Consider the following 27954-nt stretch of genomic DNA (forward strand, 5'->3'; position numbering starts at 1 on the left):
TGGTGTTCAGGATCTGGAGTTCAACATCTGGGCCACAGATAGTTGGGAAGGTCAACGGCAGCGCATTCACCTCCCTTCCAGAACATGAATCTCACATCCATTTAACCTTTCACATTCTAGCCATCCCTAGAACCTAGTCTTCAGGTTCTACATGCTTTCCTTCAGTATGGTCCAAATTTTCCTCTTCACTTCTCCTTTCCACTAAACTCCACCAGCTACCTTGCAGCCTTTTCCAATTCCTTTTTGCCTCCCATCCTGCCACTCTAGGAATCTTCCAGAATCTTTGCTTGCATCCTGGTGCTTCTCTTCTTGGAAAGAATTCAGCAGAACACAGCACAGGAAAGAGGGCACCTGCTAGGTGCAGACCTCATCTCTCAAAACACTTTGCTTTTGAGCCAGTTGCTTATGATTTTACTGACGTGGCTTCCTTCTTGGTAACATGAAGGGATCTAACCAGCAGAATGTTAAGAATTTGTTATCCCTCTGCTTAAATACTCTTCAAATATGCCCCCCACACCACCATCATTTTAATTCAATAGTGGTTGCTATTTGTAATTCGTGTTCATGTGCTCATCGGAGAAATTTTGAAAATGTAGACAAGCATAAGATGAAAACAAAAGCAATTTAGTGGGGAAGGAGATTCTTGCTTTTTAATGGAGACCTTTTACATTTGGACGGGTGATTTCCCCCTTCCACCTTTAACTTTTGGTGCAGCTCATCCTTTGTTCCCTTCTTCCCTCTCTCCTCCAGCGCCTCCTGCAGGCTGCCTAACATTATGGGAGATTGAGTCCTAATAAAACCACCGTGAAGAAACAGGCATTGGAACCAGATGAGTCTGGGCAATGCCTAACTTCATCCTGGCCTCACTCACCCTTGAGAATTTATTGTTTCTAAGTGTCTTTGACTCATTTGTGAAATGGAGACAAAAACCTTGTGAGGAATTTGGCACATAATTATAATTAAATAAATGTTGTCTCTGAAAACATCTCACTCAAGCTCTCCCTTTGTCTTGTAGGTTTTTCCAATGTGATCCACGCTGACCTCCCAATTACCCGACAGGACCACACAGTTTGATATTTGGTTCATAGACTGGAGGGCCTACAGAACGGGAGAAAATGTTGCCAGCTACTCTTCTGATTGGATTAATATTCAGAATACATAAAGAAGTAAAAAAAATCAAGGAAAAAATCAAGAAGTGGGCAGAAGATCTAAACAGACATTTTGCAAAAGAAGTAATAGATATACCTAACAAATACAGAAACAGTGTTCAACATCTTTAGCAATTAGGAAAATGAAAATCCAAACTGTACTGAAATTTCATCTTTCTCTAGTCAGAATGGCAATTATCAAGAATACAAGAATAACTGATGGTGAGGATGTAGGGGGAAAGGTATATATATATATATATTTGGTGGGACTGCAAAATTAGTATGACCATTTGGGAAAGTAATGTAGACTTTCCCCAAAAGACTAGGAATGGAACCATCATATGACCCAGCTATCCTGCTCCTTGGTATTTATCCAAAAGAACTAAAATCAGCATTGTGCAAAGATATAGCCACATCAATTTTACAGCAGCACAACTCACATTATGGAATCAGCCTAGGTGCTGTCAATAAATGAATGGATAAAGAAAATGTGGTATGTATGTATACACAATGGAATTTTACTCAGCCATGAAGAATAATGAAATTATGGTTAATGTTTGCTAGTAAATGGATGGAACTGGAGAACATCATGCTAAGTGAAATAAATCAGACTCAGAAAGTCAAGGGCTGAATGTTTTCTCTCTGATTGTGAAAGGTAGAGAGGAAAGGAGAAAAGGAATAAAAAAGGATCTCATGAAAATGGAAGGGAGACCAATAGAGTAGGGAAGGGGAATGAGAGGGAGGGAGAGAGGGGGTGAGGGGAAATAGTAGGGAATTAAATCTATCAAATTGAGCTTTGTTCATGTATGAATATACCACAATGAATTCTGATTTTATATATATGTATATGTATATATATATACACATACATATACATACATATATATAAATTTATACTGCAGTAACTTAAAATATAAAAATAGAAGGGAAATCAGAGCAAGTGGATTAGGTGAGAGAGGAGGGAAGGGAAAAGGAAGGTACTGGGGATTGAAATTGATCAGATTATGTTATGTGCATGTTGGAATATGGCATAATGGATTCCACAATTATGTGTAATTTTAATGCACCAATAAAAAAATCTGTATGAAGATACCGTTAACCTTAATTAGACGACATTTTGGCAGTTCTCCTAGAGATAACCCCAAGTGGGTCACACCTCCGTGTCCCCCACTACACAGACACAGACACTTCATCCTACTGGACATCCTATGATCCCCAAGGAGTCCTGAGATTTCGGGTGGTGACCTGTTGGATTGGCCCAATGCCCTGTACCAAGTCACCCTGCTTTCCTCTCCTTGGGGGTGGTGACCTCCATCCTTCCAATGTGTGCCGAGTTAAGGAAGGTCTTTTAGAGGCTCAGGAAGGAGAAACTGCCTGCAAAGGAGGCTGTGGGGAGCCCACTTGGCAGCTCTGCCTTTGTGTTCATTTGCTGTCCATCACTAGCGGTGGCCATGTGAGGGTTGGACAATGGGAACTTTTACTTTCTGTAGCACAACACAGGGGAGGCTTATATCATGAGATTTTTTTTCCCCTCTTGGAGGAAAACATCAAAAACATGTAAAGGGAGAAAGGTTCTTTTGGCATCCCTCCCAGGGTAGCAAGTATAAGTAATATTTGTATAGAGAGTATAGCCACCCCTCAGTATCCACAGGAGATTGGGGCCAGGACCCCCATAAACACCAAAATCTGAGGATGCATGTGTCCTTTGTATAAAATCCATAATATTTGCAGACAATCTGTACAATCATCCTGTGTACTTCAAATCATTTCTGGGTTAATCATAACACTCAATGCAATGTAAATACTCGTATACTGTATTGTTTGGAGAATAATGGCAAGGAAAAAAATCTGTATATGTTCAGTATAGTCTCATATTTTTTAGTACTTTCCTTAACCTGTTGCTGGTTGAATCAGCAGATGTGGACCCCTAGGATACGGAGGGCTGACTGTCTCTCTTTTGGACCTGATGCAGGAAGAAAGCATTCTTTAAGGACCTCTGGTGCACGAGTCCCCGCCCCAGCTCCCTCTGTAATGAACTCTGCCAGCCGCTGGCTCTCATCTTTGAATGAGGAACAGGTGAGCACTCAGGTGTTAGGTGGAAGGTGAGGAGGCTTTGGATCTGCATTCCACAGCACCTTCCTGTGCCTCATGTTGACCTCCCATTGGATAAATCTCCTGTTGGCCATCTGCCTAGGGATCAAAATCTGGCTGTGAGTCTTCTCCATGTGACATGCATTTGGGTGTCCGGCCAGAAGTTGACCCCAGGCTTGTCCATACAGAAGGCTGTCAACAGCTCGGCTTTGGCTCTCTGAATGCACAGTTCTGTTCTGCTCCATCCAGGAGCCCAGAGTGTGCCATGCCAGTGGCACAGATAAGCATCAGCTGCCATGGGCATTTCATTCCAGGTCATCAGATGGGCTTTATTTTTGGTCCATCACCCCACCTTGCAGTGTGGAACCTGGAGTTCTCCAAATGCCCAGAACAGTGCTGTCACTGAGGTATTTTAAATCCTGCTCACTATGTACTCAAAATCCAAGGAGAGAAGCTAAACAGAAACACTTGGAGAGCTACCAGAGTACAAATGGAGTTAGTAACAATTGAAGTGGGGGCGGTGAGCTCTTTACTCAGGATCTGAGCAGACTTGAACCAAGGGACACAAAGGGATCGTTTGCTTTCTTAGCAACTCCTGCAGCTTTGGGATTTGCTAAGTATAATTCAAAATGCTAATAATAGGAACAGGCAGAGGGGGTAAAGATTTGCCCTGGTTTATTAGAAATGATAGAAATTCAGAATCATGTAAATGGGTGGCTTCCTTCTATCAGGCATGCTGGCAAGGGAGGGATGTAGAGTTGAAGGCTGAGCAGGGGCTAGGGCTGAGGTTCCTGGAGAACCATGTGAGTGGGCAAGCCAGAGCTTGACTCAAAGCAGGGGTCACCCACAGACATGAGCTCTAAGGCACAGACACTAATTCTAGACCCTGAAGAGACTGAGACCACCTGCTTCCCTACCACACTGTTAGAATTTGAGATTTCCAGGGAAAATCACTGGAGATGGTCCCTGGTCACTGCAGTAGCTCAGCACCATGGGGAAGACCACTGTTCACCTTTGCCCTGAGCAACCCCCCATTTTTCCTAGGTGCCGATTTTAAGGTTTTAATGATCCCATTAGCTATACTATTCCTTTCCCTTGGATCTTGTTCATGGAGAATAGTCATGGAGTGGCTGCTTGTGCCTCTTGATTAGCACACTTCTGTCCTACACGGGTGAGCCGTAAGGGGCAGATTTCATTACTATGACTTTTTGTTGCACCTGAGGCCACCTGCTTCCCTACCACACTGTTAGAATGAACGTATTAGTGTCACACAATAAAGACATCCTGGAGAGGTGCTGTCAAGGGGAACTTATACCCACCCCTGAAGATTCTGATATGCCCTGCTGGGTGAGGCAGTGTCCCCTGTGCTGCAGTGAGCCACTGTCACCAGTGGACAAGTTGAAGAATACAGGTCAGAGATAGTCCTATGGTTTAGCTGCCTCTGGGGTCATCCCAAAGGTAAAGTGGCCCATGCATCACTACAGAAGCCCCGAGGACATCCTGCCACCATGCACATGTTGTACTGTGTTTAGAGGTTCAAGGATGAATGACAGGTCTCCAGCTTAGTAATGAACATGCAGGTGGCCCAGCCATGGATTTCTGTCAGGATGTAATTTTGCTTCATGAAAACTAGGAAGGCTTGAATCCAGGACTGGAGTTTCTTGAACCTATTCATTTCTTCTGTCTCCAAATATTAGACATTGTTTCCCACATGTCTTATGTGTTTTTTGCTTGATACCTATATTTTGGGTGCAGGTATAATTTTGTGAAATCCCTCTAAAGTGAGTGGCAGGGACAGTTAGCCCCACTTCCTACATGAGAAACGAGACTCAGATCAGAGCAGTGACTCTTCCAGTTCACACATCTCATCACTAGTGGAACCTGGGCCTTCAGCTCCTCTCTTCATTTCCAAGCTCTTGCTATTTACCAAACCTATACTATTAAAGAACCAAGACTTTGTATTTGAGAGTAATGAGGGATTCTATAAAAAAAAAAACACCTTAGTACTGCTTAACTAATTTGAAAGCGCAAAGGAACTGAGTCAAAAAAGACTGGATAGGTGAACTGTTTTATTGTTATCAATTGTAATATTGTTAATAATGATTGATGCCAAATTTATATATCGATTAAAATTATGTGAGATTTGATACAAGGTCAAAATGACACATTGAATTGGCTCTCAAATTGTGCTAACTCCACATGAGAATCTCATTGTAACCACAATTTTGCAAAACTGATGAAATGAAGAGAAAAGCATCCAAGTGTCAAAGGCTGTGTTAGGAATGGTTGATAATAAGCTTGACCTCTCAGAGCTGTCTGGATGGATGCACAGTAGGTGCTCAATAAGTGTTGATGGATGTTTGGGTTTATGGAGATTTCATTTGGCCTTTCACCCCAGGGAGCATGATTTTTTAATGTGGTCGTTAAAATGATGCTCTGAAAGCTTATAAATTTAAAGACTGACTTGGAGAAATCTCAAACTGCTATTTTCGTTTAGGTATTTCCCCCTTTTTGGGCTGGAATACTATAAAGGAGTTCCAAATGTTGTATTTTTCACCTGCGAATACATCTATGTGTACTTCCAATAGATAAACATTAAAAACCCACCACAGCATCAAGGCAATGCAATTACCCATCATCCCTTAATAATCCAGAGAATCTCCTCTGTCTTGGAAGATTGTCTCAGAATGGTATTCTTGCATTAGGGTCCTCAAATCAGAGATCATAGATTAAAGGAGACCCAAAGCAGATCAACCAAATCCAATGTGGTGACCATGTCTGAAATCTGATTTGAAGAGAATTAGGGCTAGAGGCTTGATTAGATTCAGATACTTTAAAATACTTTATAGATAAAATAATGTACTTTAACTCACAACATTTTGAAAAAAAATTTCTATGTTTCATGAAGACATATCTTATTCCAGGTCTCAATTCCTGAACAAAATTGCTAACTAAAATGAGGAGTGATTTTGAGTCAACGGTTGAGATACAGTCCTCAACCACATGTTTGGGGTCAGACTCCTGGAAGTCACTGGTGCTGAGCAATGAGAGAAGCCACTGTGTTCCAGAGGCAACTGCCATGAACTCTCTGATGAAGGATTTAAGCCAGAGTGGAGGCTCCGATTTAAGGTCCATTTTCTCTGATTTTACCCGTAAGTCTAAGAAATGCCATTTTATTTTGATTGAAAATATGAAACAAAGTTAGAAGAAACAGGAAATCTGAAAATAGGAGAAGGGATGGATCACACCTACATGATCAGGCAGAAAACAGAAGAAAATCAAGACAAAAAAAGAAGAAATACAGAAAGCACAGAATCCAGGATTAACTGCTACAGAGGCCAAGGGACTTATTTTCCTCTTAATGAATGTGTTACACTTGTCTATTTACTTATAACATTTAATATGGCAGCAATCTTATGAGGTAGGTACTGTATGTTCTGCATTTTGCAGATAAAGAAACACTGAGAAATGATTCCAAAGCCACCCAGCTGGGGAGAAATCCCAAGGAGTGTTGACCTTTTTGCTCTGTGATCAAGTACAGATGTGCATCAGATCTGAGAAGAATGTTGAGATGTTGAGAGAAGAGTTGGTGAGACCCACATCTCCTGGCTAAGTAGTCAAGGAGCCGCATGGTTCATTTTGGGAAGACTTACACAGGAAATGGGAAAAACAAAAGGCTTGTAATCACTTTAGCAGCTTCAAGTTCCTAGAAAATGTACATACATCGAAGTGCAGAGATAAATGTTTGCAAGTCAGCACTTCAAAAAATTCTACAAACCAGAAACAGAAATGTTACAGCACTGGTTAAGTTAATGGGTTGATTTATCTTAAAGTATTATTTGGTATCCTTTCAGTGACATTGATATTTCCCGTTCCCTCTCTCAGCCTTGACTTTTTCTATGAATTTTTAGAATTTTTTGATAGGCCACAGCCAGTAAGCTCTACTCAGGAATTTTATTTTCTGTCCTTTCTCCTCTGTAACTGAAGATTAGATCACATAGGTGGAGTTCCCCATTGCATCCTGTAAGTGACTGTGATTATTAAAGAAATGACCTCTGTATTTGCCTCTTCCTGTGGTTGGGGGTGGAGGGGAAGAAAAAAAAATAGAAAGAGAGCTGGGGTTGTGGCTCAGTGGCAGAGTGCTTGCCTAGCATGTGTAAGGCACTGGGTTCTAGTCTCAGCACCGCACATAAACAAATAAATAAATAAAGTTACATCAATAACTAATACAAATATTTAAAAAAATAAAAAGAACATAATTGGAGCCCTTAGACTGGATAAATTCTCGATGATGACTATCTTACACAATTCTTAGGGTTGAGGATTTGGGGGAGATAAATCCGTTATCATTAAAGATGACACCCTGGTGGTCCACTCCAGCATCCTGTTACCTTCCTGAGACTCAGCCTTCTGGGGTCTGTGTGAAAGTCAGGAAACAGAGAACTCCAGCAAGTCGTCCACGTAAGATATATCTAGCCCAGCAGTTTGTGGCAATTTAGTGAAAGGACAAATAACCCACAATAATTCATCAAGTCCTTGGACCTTCAGCAGATAATTTTTGGTGTTCATGGTGGGGACTCAGTGAACAAAATGAATCTACTCTATATAAAGAGGGCAGGGAAATGTTTGGGAGAAAGAAAATTCTTTTGCTATTTAAAGAAGTTTCCTTTAGCAATCTGAAAAATTTAGCCATCCAGTAACAATTCATCTTTTGAAGATTTTCTAGCTTACCAAAGTTTCATTCTACTGCCCTTTTGAAAAAAATCATCCTTTGTTTCATGGCAGAGAAAGTTCTGAACCTCATGGACTAGTCTCACCTGGCGTGACATTTCTTCTGCACTTTCAACAATTTTCACAGCATATTGATTCTTCATTTCATCCTCAGACACATCAGTTAATTAGCTAATCTGGATTTTGATTCACACATATTAAACACCATCTTTTTTGAGCACACAAAAACCCCCTTATGTGAAATAAATGGCATTATGTCCAAAAGAATGGTGTTAGATTGTCTTTTACTTTGGAAGAAAAGGAGGTAATTAGTTTGATATATATTTTTTTTATTCACGAATGTTAATGCCATTTTCGCTGCGGAAGGAAAGGTGAATGGCTGTGCCAAGGCACTGCTACTGATTTTTGAGGTTCTGACATTATATAAAGGAGTTTGGGGAAATGGAACGGAATAAAAGGGCCTTAGTTGAATATGTGGGTAAGTAGTGTTCTTAATACTTCAACAAAATCTAAAAGGGTTTGCAATTCATATAGCTTTTTTGAAAGGCTGCCAAGAGGGATATTTTCAATAGATTGGTGGAATGAGGAATTAAATGTATATTATTTTGGAAGAGATTGGAATTTAATGCAGCATTTGAACAGGTTAAATTTATATCAATAAAATACCAGGTGGAGAATGGGACCGTTTAATTTCCCGCACACAGAAGACACATAACATTTCTAGAAAGGATGAACGCAACATGGCCTGCTGTTTCAAGACTCTGTGTTCATTTTCAAAAGCAGCCTGGGAAATTTCTGCCATTCTTTGGAATTCAAGGCAGTGGCAAAGCCACGGTCAGATGTGATAGACCACGCAGCCAATTTGCTTGAAGTTTGTGGTTCATTAATCCCGCTCTTTGAATTACAAAGAACCAAAGTGATGTCATTTGGAAAGTGCACCACAGAAAATTAATGGGGTTCCTTGGTCAGAAGTGAACACTGAGACAATGTGACAGAGAAGAAAGGGATTGGTGTTACTGATTTCTGAGGAGCCCGGGGGGGGGGGGGGGGGGGGGGCTGGTTCCCAGTGGGAAAACCTGCTTGGCTATTCAAAGCCCACCCATCCCCCCTGCAGCCTCTGAGAGAGCATTCTTTGTGGGTCAGCCCTGCTCCTTCTGAAAAACCACAGTGTGGCTTATTCTAGTGGTTCCTAAGAATTCAGCAGCATCTAAAACAGTAGTTTTCATCTATGGAACACAGTACAGAACTGCCTTGCTCTTCCTTTTCCCAATCCCCCAGCATACCACCCTGTCTGGCAGGGCTGGGCTTAGACTGGTGGAAGCCCTGCCCATGAGGGTGCAGTGCTGATAGTGGGTGCCTCACGCTTGATGGGCCTGAGGGAGAGTGGGAGAAGAGAGACTGAATCGCTGCCAAAGAGGCAGGCTGGGAACGTGGGCTAAGATGCGATCCCGCGAAAGATCCAAGAAAATGGTGAATGGGAAGGAGCTTCGCCTCTGCCAAACTGGGTGCTAGGTGCAATTATAGTTCATTGGATCACTGCAGCAATCATCTATGCTAGCAAGAGAAATATGTGCTTGGTACAGAGTAGGTATTCAGCAAATATTTTTTTTTGAATAAAAAAGAAAAGAAAATAAAACCCCAACTACAATTGTTCAGTGAGATTGATGATATTGTCCTTCCTTTTCAAATGAGGAAATAGATTTTCTCTCAGGACAGGAAGAGTTCTATTCTTTGTACTCTGTGAACTGCAAAAGGTGCTCTCCAAATGTTAGCTGTCATCACTGCATCATAGAATAAGATCACTTCCTGGAAGCCTTTGTCTCTGAAGGTGCCTGAATTTTCTATCGACTCAATAAGTTTATCCTTTGAATGACTCATTGACCACTGTGCAAGGAGGACTGATTGTATCTTAGTGGAACTATCACCTGACTAGGAGATTATACACATGAACACAATTCATGGGGCAGCGTGAGTCTACTAAGCTTATAAGAAAGTTGAAGTTTGTTATGCATTAAAAAAATAAATAAATAAAAAGAGGACCTGAGATGTTGCAGGATTGTTTTCCCCTTGGAAACCTTAACTTAGACTTAGAGGTCTTGAAAATTCCATTAGGACTCAAAATATACTAGCATTTTTATTAGGTAACAATATAATCTGAAAGAGTGAACAATTTTCTGTTTGGCAGTGCTGATGGTAGTTCTATTTCATATTAATAGTGGAGTCTAATGTGGGTAGTAGTTTTTGTTGCCTGTATGTTTATTAACATTTGAGTGTGATTTGAACTTGATAGCATGTTTTATTGCTCCTCTAACTGCAACTACTCTTTCACTTTAAATACTTTTATGATATTACACCTATATTTCAAGATATAATAAAAGCAAATTTGTAAAAAAAAATAATTCCAAACAGCTTTATGCATTCTTTTTTCCGTCCCTTACTTCCATTTGGGGTCTGATAGTCTTGCAAGTAGCCACTAAAAGTTGCTCAATAAACTGCAGCATTTAGAATTCAGAGAGAGAGAGAGAGAGAGAGAGAGAGAGAGAGAGAGAGAGAGGAGAAAGAGAGAAGAGAGCACGTGCTCCCTCCTTTGAAGGAGAACCCTCATCCCTGCGCTATCTTTCTCTAGGTGGTGAAAACCTAGATTTTTTTCTGTCTGACTGGAGCTGGAATCCTCACTAGCACTGAAAAGGTACAAAATCACCTGTAGGTGGACATTCTCAGAATGTTTTTCATAAGTTAAAAAAATAAAATTTTTATAATGGAAAAATTCCATACATACAAAATCTAGAAAGAATAGTTTCAAGAATTCCTATGTATCCTTACCTATATCCAATCATCATTATTATTTTGCTCATCTCTCTGTATCTCTTTGCCTCCATTTATTTTCCTAGACTGTTTTAAAGCAAATTCTATTCTATTTCACTGGTAAATAGTTCTGGTACAGATCTCTTATTGTTAAGGGCTTTAAAAAAACTATTTTGCAATGATGATGCCTAAAGCAATGAAAAGTTGTTCCCTTACCATCATCTATATGTTGCCCATATTAAAATTGTCCTGATTATTTTAAAGGTGTTTTTGGAGTTGGTTTGTTTAAGATCCAATTAATGAATGTTTTTCTTAAAGTTCAGATACCCTCTTGGGGCCCCTTAGGGGACCTTCAGAGACTAGGACTTAGGTCAGAAAGGTAAACTTGAGCTCTAAAGCATTATGATTCCGTCTGCTAGTTGGGGCCTGTGTGTGTGTGTGTATTTGTGTATGTGTGCGCGTGCACATGTGTGCACATAGCAGGGTTAACTTGGAAGATCTCTTTTGCTGGTATGGGATAGGGTGCCCCAAAGGACCAGCTATAATTCTATAGCTCATTCCTAATTTCATCCTGTGGTTCAAAAACAGCAGTGGAATTTTTGGAGACTGGTGGAAGATAGCAGTCTTTCCAGAAATCCACTCTGAGAAGGCAGGGAGTATCAGGTCTCATGGGGAAGAGGATTCTCTTACCCAGCCAATGAGCTTTATCTGTAGGAAGTAGATTACTAGGCAAAGAATTCAACAGAGGAATTGAAGCTAGACAGAGGGTGCCACCCAAGGTGGAGGGAAGAAGGGATGTGCAGCTGGCTCCATAACTCTTCAAGACACTAAGTAGCAAGTATGTTTGGACACAGATTATGCAGCTCATAAGGTAGGATCCCAATAGTAGGATATGGCTGTTGGGTCCCAGTTCTGGAAATGTGACTTAATTTCAATTCCTGATGGATTAGAGAAGAAGAAAGGGAGTAATCCACTCACATGCTGAGATGAGTCTGGGAACACTGTGACACTGTGAACATTCTAGGGAGAGATCTGATCAATGAACCCAGGCAGAGGGTAGCACTTTGGTGGGGTTGATGTTTTTTTATTTTTTTTTTAACAGAAATATGCATTCTATATGCTGTATTGCCAATCTTAATAAATTAGAACTTTTCAAATACATGAAATTGTTTAATTGTCCATATTACTCATAGTATTATCACTAAGTGTAGTAGTGATAAAAACAGGCATTTGAATAGTATTTCATGGTTTTGAAAACATTTTTGTAAACATTACTTTCATCTTTAGAAGAACCTGGATATTTAAACTTGGCTGAGTTTTATTGTTCTTACCATAATCCACAATTGGTGCTTTTTATGCCATATGTGATCTTCTCCCTCTATCCCTTCTTTAAGGGATTTTGTTTCTAAAATCTCTACTTCTTGTATCAGAAAGTGTTCATTCAAAGAATGGGAGTAACTATATGGGTCATTTTGTTATGGGGAATTGGTTTTTTGTAATGATGGATGCTCAGTGGTCTCCCCAAGGCTCTGTCTAGCCTAATGCTGGTGCCTGAAGCTCCCAGGCAGGTGGTCAGAAAGGCAAGGTCGCCAAAAGGTAGGAGCCCCATGTGCATAAGTGGAACCCTATGAAGACAAGCTGACCCCTTCTTCTGATCTCGGGATGAAGGTATCCTGCAGATGCCAGGCCTTCCTCACGGACCTGACCACACATCCCTTGTCTGGAGTGAGAGAAATGAAAGGAGAATCCAGGGGATGAGGAATGCATGAACAAGCCCTCATTAAGCCAATCAGCAACAAACACAGGCTGCAGTAGAGTTCCACAGCCTCCCTTCTGCTCTTCAGCTCCCCTGCAGCCCTTCCTGAAAGGAAACATAGGAGAGAGTTGAGCTCTGGGAAGTGTAGTTCAGCCTAACCAAGCCTGACCTTACAAAGCCAACATATATGTTCTGTTCTTGTTTTTTATTATTATTTTTACTTATATATAACATTAGGATACATTTTGACATAATCACAAAACCATAGTATGTGATTTCTCAAATTCAGTCCCCAGTACTTCCCTCCTTCTCCCTCCTCTTACTCCCCTCCCTCTACTCTACTGATCTTTCTGTAATTTATTTATAGTTTTAAAAAATGATTGCCTCATTGGTATACTTGATGCTGGGATTCACTACACTGTATTCATGTGTGTACATAGTTTGTCAGATTCATCCCACTCTTCTCCCTGTTTTTGGTCCCTCCTTCCCCCTTAATCTACTCTACTGATCTTTCTGCTGTTTTGATGAAATTTGTGGTGATGATTTGGTATGCAGGGAGGGAGGGACAGTTGGACCTGCAGGTGGGGGAGGTGGGGTTGACCTGTAGTATTCTGAGAGAGGATAAGGCAACTGGACCTTAGTGACCACTGAATCTTCCAGTATTGCAGTAGAAGCTTCACATTGTAAGGCTTACGCTGTGGTCTACTTGATACACTCAGCTCAATTTTGCATGAAATGGGGCAACATGTTTTGAGATTAAGTAATTAGCAGGGCAACATGGAGCACAGGGCCTACTTACACTAAAGGGTCATTCATTTGGCAGCCAGTGGCTGACTCTGCATTGCTGTTGTGCTCTTTCTTTGCTCTGCAGGGGAGTTTTCAGCATTACTTGGGGGAAAAAAGCTGCATCCTGGGGTGTGGCATCCCAATTGTAAGCAGCTAATTGTCATACACCCGTTAGCCCTGCAGGTCCATGCCTGGTAGATGTTTGCCTCAGCCTGATGGGTACCTTGCCTGTCATGATATCTTCCCTCAGTGAAGCCATCTTTTGGTCGCTGTAAATATAGCAAATTCAGGCTCAGGTAAAGATATATCTGGACCAACCTAACTCTCACTAATTTAGAAATACACCCCCCTCCCCCCCACCACCAAATACCTTGTAATTTGGGATGTCTACTTCTGAAAATCTGCCACTGTGCACACTGCAGGGCGAAGAGCAGGGATCATCTGGATGGGTTTGAGAAGTACCTGGATGTGGAAGGAGCTGACAAACCCTCATCCATCTTAGCTGTGATAATGTGACTTGGAGCCACCTTTGAAATCAAGAACAGAGAATGCAATGCCTAGCAGGCATCCAGACAATCCCTAAGGACAAGCTTAGAGATGGTTCGGTCAGCAGAGTCTATTGCACAGCCCAGGAAGCACACTGGGAGCACTGCACCTTCAGGGCAAGCCTGAGCTCTGAGTGCCTGGAGCAAGAAGACAAGCCCTGCCAAAGGGCAGGGCATGCTGGCTCTGATATCAGTGTGCTCCCTGGGAATATCTTGCCATTAATAATCTTTACTCTTTGATCATCACTTAATGGAAAAGAAAGCTCTGTGTATTCAGGGGAGCAGCTGGCATCCCTGGCTGGGATGTGGAGCTCAGGCAGGCAAAAGTGTAAGACGGTGCTGAGCCTGTCTATAAAGTCAGAGCTTTAACGTTGCCAGTAGACTGTACTCATGGGCCAATGGCAGGTGAGGATTTTTCTAGGCTTTTGACATCAAGGAATCCAGATTACTTGCCTAATGTCTCAGTCTCTGTTCCTGTCTCAGAGGAAGGTGCGTACCTCTCAGGAGTTCAGATGCCTGTATGGTTCAGCCCTTGACATGTAGGCTGAATCTGTTACCCCAGGAAGATTGAGCTCAAAACCCAAAGGACAAAGTTTTCATATTTTAAAAAAGCCAAGTTTGTCTTCTGGGTGGATTTTGTAAGTTATTCTATGCATTATAACAAAACTAATCAAGTTACTGCTCCTGGACACCTAGAATTCCCATTGAAAACCAGTGGGGGCATTTGAGAGTGACTTTTATTTGGAGAGTTTGGTTGGTGGCACTTTTCCTGTTCCCTGCAGTCAGCTCCTGTGCATTTGTAGACGAAGACAGATGAAACAGCTTGAGGACTATACAGCTCTTGATCCTTTTAGGTCCCTTCATTATTTATGAGTCACACCTGTTTCCCCACTAAAGATGCCAATCCATCAAGGTCCAGTCAGATCCACTCTAAAAAGGTGTGTGTATGTGCACACGCATGCTCTTGTAACTGTGATAAACTGGTGTTTTATTTCCTTTCCCTAATTAGCAGGAAATGTCAGAACCCGGGTGTATGGCATGGTGTATTTAAGACCTGCAGGATCATGCTCCACAGAGGAGCTTCACAATGGGATCTGCTCAGTGATGCATCTGTGTGCTTTCCTTTGCCTTCTCATTCTGACAACCCTAGAGATGCTAATAGGAGATATGCTTTCAAAATGTGTTTTGTTAGCCTGACCTGGTAGAGGATTTGGCAGAGGAGCTCTTGACTGTAGATCAGGTATGCATTCCCCTCCTGCTCACCAAGTAGAGGCTGGGTGTCCTGAACTCTGTTTCTCTGGGATCTAGATGTTACCTTCTCTTTCGGATATCTGTGTTTTTTTTCTTGCCTTCCCCCATTTCTGGATCTGCTATTCTCATTTCTACCCTTATAACTCTTAGTCATAACATTTTGTTTTGAGGCCAAGATATAACTGGAGGATTTATTTTTCTGGAGAACTGACCCTTGCTCCATCCCCACCCTACTCCACTCTACCTAACCAACTTCCCTCCCTCCCTCCCTCCATTTTTCCTCCCTCCCTCCCTCCCTCCCTTCCTTCCTTCCTTCCTTCCTTCCTTCCTTCCTTCCTTCCTTCCTTCCTTCCTTCCACAAACCTCTATTGAATGCCATGAACTGGGATAACCATAGGGCTACAAAGTCAAATAATAACATGGTTTGTACTTTGAGGAGCTCATAATATTCTAGGATTGACACCCATTTATACTCAGTTTACTATCTTGTTATATGCATCCAATCATGCGACTCTCTATTTGTTTTGCATGTTTGAATTACACCAGCAACAAGATTACTAAACACCCATGTTTTGCATGGTTCACGGTGCCCATCTCAGTGATATGTTCAGTGGTACAGATGAGCTTCCTCATCTATAATGTGGAGATAAAACCACCTACTACTTAGTCCTGCAGTGAGCTCTGAGTTACATGAAGTCTCTAAAAGTATAGCCCAGAGCTTGGCCCAGAGTAGGTCTCAGTAAGTAGTAGTTGTTATGATTACTGTGTTTAGAGCAGCTTGGTAAATACTCGTTAAATTCATTTGAAATGTGTTGACAGATGGGCAGAGACAGGAGGTGAAATTCAAACCTGTTGACTTGTTAATAGAGTAGTTCCAAAATCAGATAACAGAGCAGAGAGATCCTTGTATGTGTAATATTATATACTTTGCAAAGACCTTCAAATCCTTAGCAAAAACTTATGTTTTTTTTCAGATTGTCTTAGTTTGCTAGGGCTGCAAAAACAGCAAATAGCAAAGTATTACGGAGTAGGTGACATAAACAACAGAAATGTGTTTTCTCCTAGTTATGGAGGCTAGAAATCCAAAACCAAGGTGGTGTTATAATTTGTTCCTTCGGTGGCTATTAAGGGAAGAATTTGTCCTAGGTCCTTTTCCTTGGCTTGTAGACGGTCAGATTCACCCATATATCTTCAGGTCATCTTCTCTTGATCTGTGCCTGTACCCCAATTTTAAAGTGTTTTAGAGATACTGGCCCTACTTGGATGTGTTAGTCAGATTTCCATTGCTGTGACAAAATACTTGTGAAAATCAACTTAAGAGGAGGAAAGGCTTATTTTGGCTCATGGCTTCAGAAGTTTCAGTCCATGATAACTTGGCCTTATTGCTTTGGGCCTGTGGTAGCATAATACATCATGATAGCCTACTCACTTTATGGCAGCTGGGATGCAAAGAGAGACCGGCTGGGGCCAGGGTCTTACTATCTATGGTAAGAGCATGCCCCCCTTGACCTAACTCCCTTCCACCTAATTCCCACCTGTTAAAGGTTCCACCACCTCCTAATTATACCATGGGCTGGGAACCAAACATGTAACCATAGGTCTTTGGGGGACACTTCAGATCCCAACTATAGCATTGCCTTAGGTTTCTAACTAATGATCTCATTTAAATTTACCTCTGTAAAGATTGTATATCCAAATAAAGCCACATTTGAGACCATGGGGGTGCTTAGGACTCCAACATAGGAGTTTTGAGGGGACACAATTCAATCATAACATAGATCAAGACTGGTTATCATTTCCCCATCCTTTAGAGAAGGGAAACAGGGGCTCAGAGAACTTTGGAGTGGTCTGGTTCATCTGTGGAGTCCTGGGAAGGGAAATAAGATTTCTGTTACACTGCAGGTCACGAGGCTGCAGCAGAATCTAGGTGTGTGAAGCAGGTCCTGAGGGCCTTCAGGGGGCGTGTCCATAATGAGCCCAGTGTTTATGTCAGTATTTATTCCTGTTCAGGGGTGAGCTGTCAGGTGACATTTCAAGTGGCCATTGTCCTCAGCTTGAAATGAGGATCTCTCTTCTTCTTCCCTATCTACAGGTACTGGGATGATGGTGAAATTTCCATACCAGAATCCACTGCTGGGAGTAACTGTTAAAACCACCATCTCTGTGACTTACCCCTGGCCAGCACTTGGGAATTTTCCTAGCCCCTTCATATGTGTGACCATTTTCATCATGATGACAATCTTATGGGGTAGGATTGTGGAAATCCAAAGCTCTGGCCTGGCAGTTGTCCGTGGAGTGGGTCGATGGTGGAATGTTCTACAAGGATCTGGGCAGTAGTTCCATGGCACCTGTGACTCACTGATCAGGCAAGGCCCCTAGACACATTTTTCGGTTCAGTTGGCATTTTGGCTTTAACAAGCCTGCTTCATGTTGTAGTAGGAAAACACAGCAATTGACCTTGGCTTTGTGGGACCTGAAGCTTGTAAGACTTGAAGGTCCCTTTTATGGAAAAGATATAAAATTAGGCAAAAAGTGAATTTTTCTTTAGAATGAGGAATCACAACAGATTACAAACATAAAAAAAACACGTAATAAACCAGGGCGAGAGTATGTCTGAGGTGTTATTGGGGACTCTTTGTACTTTATGCTCAATTTTTCTGACTCACCCCACCAGTAAAAAAGTCTATTAATAAAAAAATTCTGCCAAATAGATTAGACATTGCACAATACAAGAGAATATAATATTTTTGTTAATTAACTAGCAGCACCCTCTTTAATATACTTTTTTTCCTTGCAATTTTTAGCTGCATATTCTTTGATTTTTCTTTTCACGATATAATGATTTTCTGATATTTTTATGGAGAGACTATAAAAATCATCTATAAAGATGATTCAGGCTTCCCTCTGGAATGGTTGATCAAATTGGTTTTTTATTATTGAGAGTTTAGGAAAGTTCCTTTTAGGTTTGCAATGCTTTATTGGTAATCTCATGTGAATTTCTAGGATTGTTGACAAATGTGAGATACCCCTGCTAAGCTTCATTCATCCGTGAGCATTTCTTTAGCCTGATGCCAGTCTCTGGAGCACTCACTTTGGGGAGAGAAGAACGGCACGAGCCCTTGACAGGCATGACTCCAGGCAGCCTGGTGCATGAAGGGAAGAGGAGTGGGTTGGTTGGGCCAGGGTCTGGTTCTCACAATGAAACCTTCTCTTAAAAACTCAATGCCATTTGCTTCTGCACTGTGAGATCAGCCCTCCCACAGCTTCTAGAACAATCATTAGGCAGGAGGATTTTCAGCAGCTTTGTCTTCACCAAGCTCTGGCTCTCATTGGGACTTTTAGATAACTCTTATTCTGCTAGCAGGGCCTTTGTTTGGTATGGGAGCCATACCTAGCACCCCAGCTCCTCAGATGGAGACCCAAGCTGGCTCCTAGCCTCTTCCTTTCAGTGAACCCCTTCATCTGGATGCCCTCTTTGTGGATTTCTGAGTAGTACTTTTCTCTCTTAAATGTGAACTCCCTGATGACAGAGGTATATTTTTATCATGTTTGTGACCCCAGAACTCAGCACAGTGTCTGACACACAATTGGAACTTGAAAAATTGGGGAGAATTAATAAATGGATGAGACATTGTTCATCTGTTTTGTGTTGCTATAATAGAATGCCAGAGACTGAATAGTTTATAAAGAAATGTATTATTTCTCCTCCTCCTCCTATTCCTTATTATTATCATTATTATTTTAATGAAGAAATGAGATCTTGCTATGCTGCCCAGGCTGGTCTTGAACCTCTGGGCCCAAGCAACCCTCCTGTCTCAGCCTCCTAAGCTGGATCTGCAAGATGTACCATTGTGCCTTGTCTATTTCTCACAGTTCTTTTTTTAGGGGGTACTGGGAATTGAATTCAGGAGCACTCAACCACTGAGCCACACCCCCTACCCTATTTTTTGTATCACTGAGTTGCTTAGTGCCTTGCTTTTGCTGAGGCTGGCTTTGAACTTGCGATCCTCTGGCCTCAGCCTCCCCAGTTGCCGGGATTACAGGAGTGGGTCACTGTGCCCAGCTTTTTTACATTTCTTTTTTTCTCACAAGTCCACAGAGCATGGTGCGAACATTGGGAGGGGACCTTCATGGCTGCATCATCCCATGATGGGACAATTCAAGAGCAAGTGGATGTGTGCAAAAGAGAAAAGAATGGGGACACCAGGGTTACTTTGTATCAACTCACTCCCTTGATGATTTAATTCATGAGATGGGGCTCTCATGACCTACGCAGCTCCCATTAGGCCCCATCCCAACACCATCCCAGTAGGGAGAAGTCTCAACATAAATTCTGGAGGAACATTCAATCCATAGCAGTCATGGGGGACTGGACTTGCTTTTTTGCCAAAGGTTTTCTGGGGGCCTCCAGAGCAATACGCACAGTGTTTCTGAGTGTGAGAGAGGGAGATGTGAGGGCTGAGGGTGGGTGATGTGGGGCACCCTCATATTGCTAGGGCCACTGTAACAAAGTACCACAAACTGGGTGGCATTGACTTGTCTCAACAAGAGACATGTATTGTCTCACAGTTCTAGAGGCTAGAAGTCCAAAATGGAGGTTTCGGCGGACAATGCTCCTTCTGAAAGATATACCCTGCCCCTTCTTAGCCACTGGTGTTTTTTGGGCAATCTTTGGTGGTTCTGTTCTTGTAGATGCATCCCTCCATTCCTGTGCTCTCCCTGGGTCTCCTCAGATCGTCTTCCTTCTCTGTGTATCTGTGTCCAAGATCCCCCTTCTCCATAAGAACATCAGACGTATTGGATAAGAACCTACCCTACGACCTCATCTTTACTTGGTTCCATATTCAAATATTTCAGATAAGGTCACATTCTGAAGTACTGGGGTCAGAACTACTACATACCTTCTTTTGGGGACCCATTGAACCCATAATGATCTTCCAAAGCCTTTAGCTGGGTGTGTTGGATATGCCCATGACTTTCAAGGGATGGAAAGGAGGTAAGGTATTCTCATGGACAGAAGAGTAAGGGCCCTGGATGGGGATTATCAGTATCATCTGAGTAATGGGTTAGCTAGCACTTGTGCAATGGATGGAAGTAACAAAGATAAACAGAAGAAAAAAGACTAAGTGGATATCTTCTGTGTTGTGCCCTACAAGGAAGATAGCCTGGTGACTTCATCCTGAACATGCAGTGTTAATGACCTTGCCTGGACAGAGTGTCTCTGGATGCTTTTGGATAAAATGCTGCCAGACTAGGTCATCTTGATGCCTACAGCTGGGAACCAGACAGATCTGTGTTTGCTCAAATCTTGGCTTCACTGTCTTTTAATTATAGGATGCAGGTCGAATCACTCAATCTACAAGAATCCTAGTTTTTTCCTTGTTGACAATGAGAGTGGCTATAATAATCTTACAGAACCGTTGAACATTAAATTCAATAATACATGTAATGCATATAGCTCAGTGCTGACAGGCAGTAAATGCCCAATAATGGTGATCAGCCTATTTTTATGATCGTATCTGGCTTTGTCTCTTCCATGATTCATCTAGCCTGGCTTGTTAATTTGGTTCTGGTTTCTTCTTCAATGTCACTTTCCTGCAGCTGTAGTTAATCAGTCTAAGCCCAACCACTCCTAGAAACAGGCCAATCAGATGTCCAGACCCAAGTTAGGTATGGATTGCAGGAAGCCTGTCTTCTGGGCTAGATTGTCAAGTTGGTGACTCTGTGGATCAGATCATCTATCTTTTCTGTGCTCTGTGACTTCATTGGTAAATTGAAAAGGTTCTTGGTCTAGTCCTGTGTGTAGTTCTTGTCAATCCATCAGGTTTTGTGTTCCTTTGAATGCAGATGGTAACAATTTATTAGTACTATTACTCTGCCATAGGAAAGCATTTTTGTTTACTTATTTTTTTTTTGTTGTTACTGGAAATGACATGGTGTGAAAGACCTGGAAAGAACAATGTAAGAAGTCATGGACTGCAGTGTACCCCAGAGGGAGGGGAAATAATTATGTCTGAGGCTCATTTATGGTTCCTGTATTTTGCCATGTGCTTTTGTGCAATAGCATCTTAGATACACCAGAGCCTGTAGTGGAACTCCCACTGTACAGAGGAGGAAACTGAGATCTGGAGAAGTGAAATAACTCACTGGAGGTCTCAGTGAGAGTCGTGGAAAGCTAGAGTTTGACCTAGGATGGCCGACATTCAGGGACCCTCTGGAAAAGCCACTGGAGCTCAAAAGAGCTGAGAACAGCCACAAGTCTGAAATCCACAGAGGTGGGACCTGCCTTGGGCTTGAGTGATGGTCTGTTGAAGAGAGTTCTTGTGGGAACAAGCGGCCATGACTAAAGAACCCCTGACCTCTAGCCTGCCAAGCACGTCTGCAGGAGAAAACGAGCTGTTAAGAGGATAATGAACTCAGCCTCTCAGGGAAGTCAGCAGGCAGCTGGTGGAAGTGTTCCTGTGCAGGCTTAGCATCTGCCCCAGGGCCCCTTGCAGCCTGTTTCACCCACAGCAAGGGGCTCACACTAAGGAAGAAACATGGTCTTCCTTCAGCTCAGAACCCTGGGAATATTTATGGCCGTCCATTGAGGTTCCCAGACTATTTTCCTTTCAGTATTTAAACTAAGCAGGTGCCTTTTGCACATGAACTCTCTCTCAAGAGCAAATTAAAATGAGAATTCATGCTTTTCAGTTGAAACTCTAAGACAGTATTAGCCAAGGATTCCCATTCTGCAAAGTGAAATGCTACAGGATGTATAAAGGAGAGGGTTGAAAACTGGTTTTTGAAAAACCTTTATCCACTGCAGTGTATACAAAGGGAGATAAAGAAAGAAGGTAAAAGTTAGAGATCTGGAGAGGGGTGATTGGAAGTTGGAGAATTTCTCTGAGCTGTGCTGTGATCCTTGCACTGGATGGATGGAGGAGGAGCAAGACAGATTTTCCCATCCAAAGGAGGGTCAAGAGTGAGAAGACGCAAAGATCTTGGTGTGTATTCCCTGGTTGTTGAAAGCCACAGTGGACTGAAATCTATCTTCTCCTGGGGAATCTATAAAGAAAAAGGCAGAAACTGGAGCAGCCTGTGGGTGACTCTGAACAGAGGGCTGCCTTTGGGAATCATTCCACCTCCAATGAAGGAGGCAGATGAGAGCATTTCCAGGGGACAGGAGGGTCAAAGCAAGTCTGAGAGCACCAAGGGGTTGCCAACCAGAGAGGTGAGAAGACCGCGGAAGAAAAAGAATGAAGGTATACTTTGGGATGCTCAGGAGCCAAGGAAAAATTGTAAGCAATCTGCCAGAAGATGCATGTGCCCACACCAAGGACACTGCAGCATTTTTTAAACAGGATCTTTGTGATAATAGCTCATACATGTATGGAACTTACCAAGGGCCGGGTGTTATTCTAAGGACTCATTTTATCCTCATATCAATGCTATCAAGCAGATGCAGTTAACGTCTCCACTTATAGATGAGGAAACAGAGAGGTCAAGTGACCTGCCCAACATCACAAAGATTTAAAGTGGTACAGCTGGGATTTGAATCCACGTAGTCTGATTACAGAGTTCAGGCTGTTAATCAAAACACACAGCTGAGTGTTTTAGTAGCAGCAAGCTGTTACATGTGCCATGCAGGAAAATGTTGCTTCCCTCCCAGGATTCCATCATGGAAGCCAGGATCCTGGGAAAACTCATCCTGGCCTGTCTCTCCTCACAATCCTTTGCCATCCAAAGGCGGTGGCCTGAGTCCCTGACCCACCCTTTACTTGGCAATATCTCTCCACATGTTTCCCCAGAGGCCTGTGCTGGGGACACTTCCATCGATCCTCCTGGCCGGTTGTCAACTCAGGGTCTGGAGACTTGGGCACAAGTCCCAGATGCCTCCTCAGAGGTCCCTCTGCTCATTGGAGCTCATAGAAATCTGGCCCGGAAAGAACCTATGGGCATCCCCTCCTTCCTGAGGGACCCTCCAGTTCCAGGTTAGAGTTTCCTGTTGCTGAAGTTAGCTGGAGAGCCCCCAGGTCTTTCCATCAACCCCATCTCCTCTTCCACGGAGCCCTCCAGAGCCTAAGGTAGGAGACAGCTCTGGTGAAGGGAAAGATATTGGACCTGGCGAGGATGATGTGTGAGGTCCTTGTCAACCTGCCTGGGCCTGGGCCTGTACCTGGGAGAATGAGCTTCTCAAATGCAGAAATATGTTCCCTGTGTGATGGACTCCTGATGCTAGAGAGCCTTTGAAAAAGGAGGCCCTTCATAAAATCATGTTTTGAGGAGACTCAAAATTTATAAACATATGTGTATGTATATATATGTGTATATCTATAATAAATGTGTCTGTATACATACATGTAATCAACAAATATTTGTATTTATATGATCATTTGTGCTTGTGTTTATTTGTATATGTGTGTATGTATCTTTCCATTTAAGATAGGTATATAAAAATAGATGTATAAATATGTGTGTGTATACACAGATAAAAATGTAAACACATATCTGTATTTCTATAGTAATTTGTATTTATGTATATTTGTGTGTGTATATATGTATGTATCTACATACCTACCTACCTCTGGTTTTTCAGGATGTATAATAGAGCAATAGGAAATTTAAAGTCACAAGGAACTCTAGAGGTTATAACTCCTGATTTAATGTCACCAAAGTAGTTCTCAGAGATGCTAAGTGATTTGTCCAACATGGCACAGCCAGGCAGGGGTGCAGTGGGGCTGGTTCCAGGTCTCCTGACTTCCAGGACATTGTTCCTCTGAACTGAGTACTCACTCTTATTTCCTAAGCACGGATTCTGAATGAGGCACTTGTCCCACCTTGCTCAGCCAGTCTTTGTTTTAAAGGCAAAGACACTGGGAAGCAGAGTGGTTAAAGGCCTACCTAGGCAAATGTCCAAGGTAGAACTTAGCGGTCTTTTGAATTCTGAGCTCTCCCCAGAACATGCAAGGTTCCACCTCATGTGCTGCCTCCTGTTTGTGGTCGTAGCTACGCAGAGTGCTTTGGGGACTGAACTAACTCAAAGACAGGCTTCAGTTTCTGTGAACCTGGTCCATGTCTGATTCACCAGATGCTTAGCAAAGAGTGTTTTGGATATCTCAACGAAAAGTTTGAATTTCTTTAGAGAGCTCTTCCCGTGGGTGGGCTGTGAACTCCAATTTTGTCCCTTGGAGCCCTTAAGATGTCTGTGTATTGTCCAGCCTGTCTGACTCCAGTCATGGTGCTGGAATTGCCAAATGCCTTGAGCAAGGTCTTAAGTCCACTTCTGTGCTTCTCTTCACTCTGCCCTTGACCCTTCAAGTCCTTCCTGCATTGGCAACTCTCTGAAATCTTCAAACAAATATTTTTTAATGTTTTTATTAGTGCATTATCATTATACATAACATTAGGGTTCATTTTGGCATAATCATACGTGCATGGAATATAATTTGCTCACTTTAGATCCCAGTATTTCCCCTTTCCCTTCCCTCCTCCCTCTCCCTGTTCCACAGCCTTTACTCTACTGGTCTTCCTTCTATTTATTTATAGTTTTATTTTTTAAATTAGTGCTTTATAGATATACATAAACACTAAGCTCACTTTGGTTATTCATATATGTACATAGAATAAGTTGGTCAATTTCATTCTACCATTCCTTTCTTTTCCTGTCTCTCCCTCCCTCTCCATCAATCCATTTCCTCTCCTCCTTCTATATTCATGGATTTCTGCCTCCCCCTCAGCTTTCCCCCCTTATTTTTGTCTAGGTTTTGCGTGTGAGAGAAAACATTCAACCCTTGATTTTCTGAGCCTGGCTTATTTCACTTACAGCAACCCAATTCACAATAGCCAAATTATGGGATCAGCCTAGGTGCCTTTCAATAGATGAATGGAAAAGGGAAATGTGGTATATATACACAATGGAGTTTTACTCAGCTATAAAGACTAATGAAATGATGGCATTTGCTGGTAAATGGATGGAAGTGGAGAATATCAAACAAATATTTTATGTCTCATTTATTCAGTTACTCTAGATGTTTCTAGCAGGATGTTCAGTCTTCCATGTGCTAGTTTACCCTTCCTAGAAGCAGAAATCCCCTATATTACCATGTAAAGAAACCAAATGTGGAATTTCAGTGTTAACTTGAGTTATTTCAGAAAGCAAGAGGCTCTTCCTGAATGAAGCTACACCTCTGAAACTCTCCTCATTCCAGGCAGACTACCCTGGAAACTCAGCAACGGAGCTTGGAAAAGATGGCAGTTCCTTTACACAAAGGAGGATTTCCTCTGCTGTTGGGCTCTGTAGCCCAGTGGTGTTGGATGAATGTTACATTGCAGTCTCCAGGCAGAGCTGGCTAACTAGGGAGATTGTATCTTCCAGTATGAAGCTTTAGATCCCTGGTTCATGTGCTCAAAGGCCACAGTGAGGATCAAATAAAGCCCATTAAGTTCCACTAGGGTACAGGTTGGTTGGGCAGGCTGGACAGGAACAAGTATATGCAGATCTGAGGATGATAAATATCTGCCCCCATCTTTCCACTGTCATCCTGGCAAATCTTCTGAGAAACAGACATTGCAGAAGGAGCTATTACTAGCTGTGGGCTGCACTCCTATTTCTCAAACAGTTGGCTGTAAATGGTCAGAATAGGTAATGATGTATAAAAGAAATGAAATGGTGACAAAATGGACACGTTTGTAAAGGGCTTGCACAGTATTTATGGTCTAGATACACCATTTAGTGCTGTTTGGGGAATGATGGATGCTTTAGCAAAGCCAAGTGCATTACTTTGCTTTGCAAGAGCTAGTGGTAGGTAGAAAGGGCACATCTCTGCAATTTGGAGCATCAAGATACTTCCCCTGTCTGAGGAGTCAAGGGCAAAAGCCTGACAGGTTGTCCTTCTTTTGACCTTGTATTGTTGCAATTCTGCATCTCCTGTCCTTTTCCTTCTTACTCATGAGGTAACCCTAGTGCAGTCAATTCAGGAAAAAAAAATCAGAGGAAGGCAAGATGTGAGATGTTATCTAGGAGTAGTGAGGTTTGAGGAAATGCAGGTCACAGCCAAGCCAATGAGGAACAGGCAGACAGAAGAAAGGCCATGGTTATTGTAACGTTGGACCTCACTGGTTGGAAGCCTAGCTCTGTGGCTTTTCAGTCCTTAGCCTATCACTTAACCTCTGAGTGTCTCCTTCATCATTTGTAAAAGAAAGACAATCATGCGGATGAGACAGCTTTGCTGTGAGAGGGAAATAAGACACTGCTTGTGAAGGGTAATGCATCCAGCACCCCAGCTTCTCAATTTCTCCACCAGCCTCCTGTTACACTGAATCCTGGCTACCCCCCCACCATCATGGATATGCTTTGGATCTTATCACCACCAGAAAGAGCACCTCATCAGAAATCTTCATTCTAAATATTCATCCTGCAGTTGTTCTCCAGCTCTTCTGGCCTGTTCAGGTCCCCAGCTGCTGCCATGCCTATTCTACTGGATCAGGGCCTTCTATCCACAGGGTCTGTGTCTTGGAGGATAGAAACAAAGTGGACTTTTTCTTTTTCTCCCACCGTCTTTCTCTACAAAGTGGATGGAGCAATGTTCTTAAAAATCAAATCAGACCATGTTCTTCATCTGCTTGAAGACTTTTAGTCGTTTCCTAATTGCTACACAATCAAACAACTAGCCCATAAATGCAGATGAGCATCTACTACGTGCCAGCTGCCACACTAGGTTATGTGAGTAAACAGGACACACACGGGCCTGCCCTCAGCCCCTCCTTGTACCATGATGAGAAATTGTCACCACTTGTTCACATCTTCCCTTTACCAATTGGCTGAGTCCCTTCATCATCTCTGGCTGCCAAACCCCATGTCTTCTTTATACCACCATGGAAACCCTCCGTTGAGCACCCACTATGTGCAGGAGCCATTTCAGTTCCTCTTTATAATAAAGTTGATGTTTTTCTTCAGATGAGGGAACAGTTTCACAGAGGTTAAATGTCTCGGGATCACACAGCTGATGTGTTTACACCAGGACTTGATCAGCCCATTCCTCAGTCCATGTGTCTAGTAGTTCTGGGACCATGGCTCAGCCCAATATTTACCAACAGGGTACTATTACTCCTCATAGTAAATTCTACTGTATAACACAGGGCATTAAGACCTCGAAGGCACCTGACTCCCAGCACACTTCCTCGGTGAAACATCTCAGGCTCTTTCACAGGCAAAATCCACCTTCTGTATTCTCACATTTTCTTATTTCCTGCAAGTACCCTTGTTTCAGGTTTCTGGTCTTATGTTGTCTTTCTTCTCACTCTCACTAACTTCTGGGTCCAATGGTCTTGTGACATAGGTGGGATCTTATTATCATTGTGTTAAATGAAGAAGATGAAGGCTAAGAGAGTCTAAGAGATTTTAATTTATCTGCTTATGCCCAGCTAGTGAGAAGTAGAATAAAGATTTGATATCAGAACAACTTCTTCCATATTCCACTGTTTTCCTTCTGTCATTTCTTCTGCAGGGAGTTCCAACAGGCTTCATCTCATGCACTAACACTGGCTGATTCCAGTAGTTACTGGAGGTCTGTGATAAGATGGACTCTGAGGCCGTAGTTGGCCTCAACTGAAGCAAGATTCCAGATGGATGAGACAGAACAAGGGGGCTGAGCACTGGCTGCCCATGCATTTATATACCATCTCTTAGGTGACATAACGTGGAAGTGTCTTAGTCTGCTGTGTGCTGCTATAATAGAACAACACAGACTGGGGATTTTATAATGAACAGAAATTTATTTCTCATGGTTCTGTAGGTTTGGAAGTCCAAGATCAAGGTGCTGGCATCTGTTGAGGCTCTCCTTGGCAGAGTGCAAAGCAT

The 27954-nt window shown here is 42.4% G+C and overlaps 1 long non-coding RNA gene across 2 annotated transcripts in view; it reads left to right on the plus strand.

The window, feature by feature from the left end:
* Positions 1-14965: 14965 nt before the first annotated feature.
* LOC308646984 overlaps positions 14966-27954 on the plus strand; it is a 46973-nt gene continuing 33984 nt past the window's right edge. For both annotated transcript variants that reach the window (XR_014021553.1, XR_014021554.1), the window contains exons 1-2: positions 14966-15102; positions 17206-17276. This is a non-coding gene — a long non-coding RNA (uncharacterized lncRNA). The remainder of the gene's footprint in view (positions 15103-17205; positions 17277-27954) is intronic.

This window comes from Spermophilus citellus (assembly GCF_964194105.1).
Source record: "Spermophilus citellus genome assembly, chromosome: 4".
NCBI classification, from domain to species: Eukaryota; Metazoa; Chordata; class Mammalia; order Rodentia; family Sciuridae; genus Spermophilus; species Spermophilus citellus.